Below are 7,140 nucleotides of genomic sequence, written 5' to 3' on the forward strand. Positions count from 1 at the left end.
TTAGACCGAACCAGTTTGGGTCTAACAGGATGTATCTGTGTCACTGGAGGGAGCAGCCTTCAGTGAGGACTCGTGGAGGACGGAACCTACTCTAGGGCGGTTCGTGGACATCGTGCGCGGCTACAATGAGTCACACCCCTTTCCAAAGAAGCGAGGGAGCAAGAGTAAAAGGGGGGGAATGTAACAGGTGGCCCGTTGACAAGGGACTGAGCCTCAGTCCATCCCTCCTTCATCAACCACCTTTTGACTCAACTTCGGCAACAGCTCTTGGGTCAAGGGAATGGTGACCCTTGACATCCTTCAACCTAACCAAGGGGAGCAGCCCATGGTGAGGTTTGGACCCAACCTTAGCCTTGAGGAGGTTCAATTCAAACGGGATTTTGAATTGATTGGCCCTCAAAGTGGCTGTTGGAGAAGAAGGTACCAAGGAAGGTTTGAAGCCTTAAATGATGGCGGCTGAACGTTGGAGCAAGAGAGGAAAAGACTCCCTCCAAAAATACGAAACAACACTCACACACACACTCAGAGGATACGCAGGATTCAGAGAGGCAGAGAGAACTCAGAGAGCTCAGACCAGAACTGAGAGAGATTCTGCAGAGCTGACCAGGGCCTCCTTCCTTTTGAATACCATAATAGACTGAGTGTTTTTGGTGTTATGGAAGAGAAGGTCTTTGTGATGGCATTGTTCGTTCCCCCTCCCCTTCGACGAGTTGTGGTCTGCAGGTGAAGCTAGCAGCTGCCCTTCGAGCCAGGGTTCACCCTTGGCCTATAGAAGGAGCCCACGAAAGGGCGGACCGATCAGAGGTCGGTGGAGATCACGGGACGCATCGCCATGCTCGCTCTGAAGGTTCCGTCGTCGATGCAGAGGGCCGTGTGTTAAGCGTAGGGAGCCATTTGGTCCCAGAGTTCGTGGAGACTCAGAGACACCTCCGAGTATCTCCCCTACCAAACGGCAGGGTGTGCAGCGTCCGGATCTCAGAGAACGAAAGCTCTGAGATCCCGCCATCCATTGACGGAAACGGACGGAACTGCAGTTCCATCGCGTCCCCGACGTGGAGGCCCAGCTCAGAAGCTCTAAGGCTCCATTCAAGGAGTCCCTTGGTACAGAGGGGTACCTCCGCGACACGATCACGTGGCCGAGCCCACGCTATCAGCAGAGCCTCCGAGCGCGCGTGCGAACTCGCCGGAGTTTTGAGACGTTGACGGAATCCGGTGGACGGAACCCGACGGAGGGCGACGAAACAGCCGAGAAGCGAGACCACAGCCGATTGCAAGCTTCTTAGCCGGTACCCTCGCAGCTGTAGAAGCTCCAGGAGCTAGAGAAGACGAGCGACAACCCCAGTCGGCGGACGATTCGACGTGTGCATGGAGGTGACGAGGTCGCCATAGCCAGAAGCCGGAAAGCTGCTATATGGTACCCCTTATATGTCAAGCAAGGCCACGGCCCGGTGGCTAGCCGGGCCGTGAAGGGTTCTGAGCTATAGCCTGCAGGTTCAGGGTTCGATTCCGGCGGTGGGGAGACAAGGAAGCTTTTGGCGCGTGGAGAGGCGATCATGAGATATAACCAAGTGGGCAGCTACTATAGGTAATATCGATGATCCGCCTCCTTGGTTAGCTCGACTTAGAGCTCTGCACTTGGTTACCTCCTGGTTCTGTGTTCGAATCCTGTGGGCGGCTGGCCCTTCCTTTTTGGTGATTCGGCCAACTTTGGCGGTTGGGCCAACTTTTGGGCGGTTCTGCTAAACTTAGCTGGGGCTAAGTTTAGTTAGTTGTAACTAGCCAGTAAAGAGGTTTTGAAGAGCAGGTTTCACAGGTGCCTTCCCACTCTCGTGTTGAGTTTTCCGGAGCAAACCTCGGGCGATAGTTTTGCTCCACGGCAGTTCAGCCACAGATTTGGGAAAAGAGAGTACCTTCATGACTGTAGCTCTCGAGGAGAGATCCAGGCTCTTCTTTTGAGCAGCTGAAGGGCTCAAGCATCTTTGTGAAGGTGAAGGACACTCAGACCAGCAGAGGTTCCAGTCAGTAAGGCGTGACAACTCCTAGAGGTCAAGTGATACTTTGGGGATCCTGGTAGGGGACCAAACCGGGGAGCAAAGGAAAAGAGAAAAAGGTGAAAAAGAGAAAAGGGAAAACTTTGCCCTCGTGACATGGGGGTGGGGGTGGGGGGGGGTACGCGACATGCGTGCAAGGGGGGGAGGAGGGGGCCCATGGGGTTGGGGGGGGGGTATGCGACATGGGTGCAAGGGGGGGGGCATGGGGTGTTGGGGGGGGGGATGGGGGGGTACGCGACATGCGTGCAAGGGGGGTTGGGGGTACGCGACAGGCGCGCAAGGGGGGTTGGGGGGGTACGCGACATGCACGCAAGGGGGGTTGGGGGGAGCCCAGGGCACCACCGTGGGATGGGGGTGTGACGGCGTCAAGTTGGAGGCGTGGGTGTGCCTGGTGTCGCCGGGGAGCACCATGCATCTCGACCTGACCCGGGAGCCCGGGGTGCCACCGTGGGACGGGGGCGCAGTGGCGCTTGGTTGGAGGCGTGGGTGCACGGGGCATCGGGGGCACCGCAGCATCGGGTTGGAGACGCGGGGCGTGGCCGAGGGGCACGACAGTGTTCGGGGTGAGACGTGGGTCCTCGGGGGGCGCCTTACTACCCGACCCTACCCGAGAGCCCAAGGCGCCACCATGAGATGGAGGTGCGGCGGCGTCGGGTTGGAGCGTGAGTATGCCTGGCATCATCGGGAAGCACCACGCATCCCGACCCGACCCGGGAGCTCGAGGCGCAATCGTGATACGGGGGCGCGACGGCGTCGGGTTGGAGGTGTGGGCGCACAGGGCGTGGTCGGGGACGCAGCAACGTCGGGTTGGAGGCATGGGTGCACGGGGGCGTGGCGGGGGGCGTGGCAGCATTCGGGGCAACATGCATCCCGACCCGCCTGACCCGACCCGAGAGCCCGGGGCACCACCGTGGGATATGGACGCGGCGGCCTCAGGTTGGGGGCGTGGGTGCGCGGGGCGTGGGCGGGGGCGTGGTAGCATCGGGTTGGAGGCATGGGTGCATGGGGCATGGCCGGGGGTGCGACAGCGTTCCGGGCGCCACACGTCTCGACCGGACTCGGGGCACCACTGTGGGACGGGGGCACGGCGGGGTCGGTTAGAGGCATGGGTGCGCGGGGCATCGTGGGGGCACGGCAGCGTCGGGTTGGAGGCGCGGGTGTGCGGGGCATGGTCGGGGGCGGCAACATCGGGTTGGAGGCATGGGCGTGGCCGAGGGGCGACAACGTCGGGTTGGAGGCATGGGTGTGGCCGGGCGTTCGGGGTACCACGCGTCCCGACCCGACTCACGAGCCCGAGCCACCACTATGGGACGGGGCGCGGCGGGGTCGGGTTGCTACGCCGAGGGGTGCGCGGTCATGGTCGGGGACTGGGCAGCGTCGGGTTCCAGTTGCAGGTGCGTTAAAGGCATGGGCGCGTGGGACGTGGCCAGGGGACGACAATGTTCAAGGCACCACGCGTCCCGACCCGACTCGGGAGCCCGAAGCGCCACCATGGGACGAGGGCGCGGCAGCGTTGGGTTGCTACGATGGGAGGTGCATGGGGCATGGCAGGGCACGACAACGTCGGGTTGTAATCGTGGGCACGCAGGACGTGGCGAGGGACGCAGCAGCATTCGAGGCACCACGCGTCGTGACCCGACTCGGGAGCCCAAGGGCGCGATGGCGTTTGGTTGGAGACGGGGGTGCGTGGGTCACCGCCAGAGGCGCGACAGCGTCGGGTTGGAGGTATGAGCACGGCCTCGTCGGGTCGAAAGCGTGGGTGCGTAGGATGTGGCCGGGGACACGGTGGCGTCGCGAGTGCTCAGGGCCTTGCCGCGCGTTCTGACCCGACACGAGAGCTTGAGGTACCACCGTGGGATGGGGGCGCGGTGCCGTCCGGTTGGAGGCATGGTTGTGCGAGGCGTCGCCGGAGGCATGGCAGCGTCGGGTTGGAGGCACGAATGCGCAGGGCGTGGCCGAGGCACGGTAGCGTTCGGGGCGCCATGCGTCCCGACCCGACTAAGGGGCTTGGGGTGCCACTATGGAACGGGGGCGCGACGATGCTGGGTTGGAGGCGTGGGTGCACGGGGCATCGCAGGGGGCATGGTAGCGTTCGGGGCGCCACGCGTCTTGACTCGACTCGAGAGCCCCGGGCGCCATCGTGGGATGAGAGCCAGGCGGCGTTGGGTTGGAGGCGTGGGTGCACGGGGGCCGTCGAGGGTGTGACAACGTCGGGTTGGACACGCGGGGCACGAGAGCGTTTGGGGCGCAACGCGGGTGCTCAGGGGCGACACGCATCCCGGCCCCACTGGGGAGCCCAGGGCACCTTCGTGGGATGGAGGCGCGGCGGCATCGGGTTGGAGGCGTGTGTGCACAGGGCGTGGTAGGGGACGCGATAGCATTCGGGTTGGAGGTGTGTGTGCACAGGGCGTGGTCGGGTTGGAGGCGTGGGTTCGCGGGGGCGTGGTGGGGGACGCGGCAGCATTCGGGGCACCACGCGTCCCGACCCGGGAATCCGAGGTGCCACCGTGGGACAGGGAGCGGCGACGTCGGGTTGGAGGCGCGTGTGCGCGGGGTGCGGTCGGGGGTGTGGGTGCACGGGGCATCGTGGGGGCACGGCAGCATCGGGTTGGAGGTGCAAGTGCGTAGGGCATGGCCAGGGGGCATGGCAGGTTGGAGGCATGGGCGTCGACGAGGGCGTGGCAACGTTCGGGGTACCACGCGTCCCGACCTGACTCAAGAGCTCGAGGTGCCACCATGGGATGGGGGTGCAGCGGGTCGGGTTGCTGCGATGAGGGGTGTGCGGGGCATCGGGGCACGTTGGAGGCATGCGGGAGTCGAACAACTCCTGCATGTTGGAAAGGGGGTACCGGTTCTTGATGGTGACTTTGTTAAGGGCCCGGTAGTCTACACATAGACGTAGATCCCCTTCCTTCTTCTTCACAAAGAGCACGGGTGCTCCGTATGGAGATTTGGAGGGCTGGATGTATCCAGCCTCTAGCAATTCCTGCAACTGCACCTTCAGCTCCTTGTTCTCTTCCTGGGACAACCTGTAAGGTGCCTTGGCTGGAGGGTCTATATCTCTATCCTATGGTCAATCTTCCTTTTAGGAGGAAGCTCCTTTGGGAGCTTCTCAGGTAGGATGTCCGCGTACTCCGCCAGTAAACCCTGCACCTCCTTTGGTATGTGTCCTTTAGATGGGGCTGAACTCTCTTCATGCTCTTTGATCACCACAAGGTAAGCTTGCTGTCCTTTCCTTACTGCCTTTTTCAACTGCATAGCTGAGAGGACTTGAGGCAAAGGTCCTCCCTTTTGCCTTGAGGCTTTGACTACCTCCCATCCTCCTTCCTTGCAGAAAACTAACTGCTCATCATGGCTGTTGATCAGGACTCTATTGGCCCTCAACCATGTTTGCCCAAATACCATGTCAAAGTCATCCATCTCTACTATGGAAAATTCTTCTTTGTGAGAACAACCTCCTACTTGGATGCTTACGCCTTTTGCCACCTTGAGAACTGCCTGTCCCAGGGTGTTTACCGTCTTAATGACCTTCCTTTGCTGGTCTCAGCCTTCAGTCCTATCTCTTTAGCCTTCTTGGAGGTGATGAAATTATGGCTAGCTCCGCTGTCCACCATAGCCCTCACTAGGCGTCCATTTACTGTAGCAGTAATGAACAGCAAATATGAAGCTACCTGATCTTCACTCATAGCTCCTAGAAGCTGAAGAGGGGTCATGGTTTGTGTGGGCTGCCCATTCTCAGTTTCCTGGATAGTCTGAAGTGACTGTCTCATAGGGCAGTCCCTAGCAAAATGGGCTCCAGTACAGATATAACAGCCACTCCCTTTCGGGGCTGAAAGGCTTGATGAAGCTTTGGCTGATCCCACACTGCTTTTGGGCTGAACAGTACCTTTTTGGGCTGCAGTAGCTTTAGGTTTGGCCTGCTCAGCTGGAACATCTCCCATGGGTCGGTACTTCTTCTTTTTAGAGCCAAACTGCTTGAACTTCTTCTTTTTGAAGGGGGGGATCCCTTGTCCACTTGGCTTGGACTTGGCTTGACCTTGTCTCTCACCACCATGCTGCTTCTCTTGCCAATCGGTGAGGCGGTCCGCGACCTCGTATGCTTCTGCCACGGTGTTTACATGCTTCTCTCATGAGCTCATCATGTGCCCAAGGCCTCAGCCTTTTGATGAAGTAGTAAAGCCGATGAGCCTCACTCATCTCCTTGATTTGTAGCATGAGAGAGGAGTAAGCTTTGATGAAGTCCCTCAGGGTTCTGGTGTGTTTGAGACTGTTCAAGGCATCCCCGAGCCTTCCATTCGATGTCGGAGGGTAGAAACTGTAATCTCAGCCTTTGTGAGAGCTCATCCCACGTGGAAATCGTGTAGGTGTTGCGGTGGGTTCTCTCATCTTCTTTGTAATTGCTCCACCAAAGCTTGGCATCATCCACCAAATAGGTTGAGGCATGGAGCACTTGCTCTTGGGGCTCGGTGATCTTGGCAAGGGAAACGTATTGCTGCATATCATATATAAAATTCTCCAACCTTGACTTCCCGTGCACGCGTGTATGGTTCGGGCTCCTTGAGTTTGATCGATGCTTCCCAAGTGGTCCAACTCCATCATCCTTGATCAGCTTGCTCATCACATGGGCAAGCTCTATCTTGACTTTTGAGAGTTGCTGCTGTAGCAGCCCCTGGCTGGTCTCTGTAGCTCTGTTAGAGCGTGCTCTATGGCCTCAAGCCTCGCTTCGTGTTCACGGAATTTGAGTTTAGTTCTGCTCCTGGTGTTGCTTGGCTGAGCACCCACTATTTCATTTGAATCATCCATGAAATATGACCTTCAAATGAGCTGAACTGCCTGTGAGAGAAAACTGTCAACTCCTATCAAGCTGATACCTTTAGGTGGGATTGACTCTGCTTAGTGCTTCAGCTCTGATACCACTGTCACGAGGGCAAAGTTTCCCTTTAACTTTTTCACTTTTTCCTCCTTTCCTTTGCTCCCCGGTTTGGTCCCCTACCGGGATCACCAAAGTATCCGCTTGATCTCTCGGAGCTGCCACTGACTTGCTGGCTGGAACCTCTGCTGGATTGGATGTCCTTCACCTTCACAAACC

Source organism: Dipteris shenzhenensis, unplaced genomic scaffold (genome assembly GCF_047967505.1).
Source record: "Dipteris shenzhenensis isolate YYH24624 ecotype China unplaced genomic scaffold, Dip_SZ_1.0 scaf0074, whole genome shotgun sequence".
In the NCBI taxonomy this organism is placed as follows: domain Eukaryota; kingdom Viridiplantae; phylum Streptophyta; class Polypodiopsida; order Gleicheniales; family Dipteridaceae; genus Dipteris; species Dipteris shenzhenensis.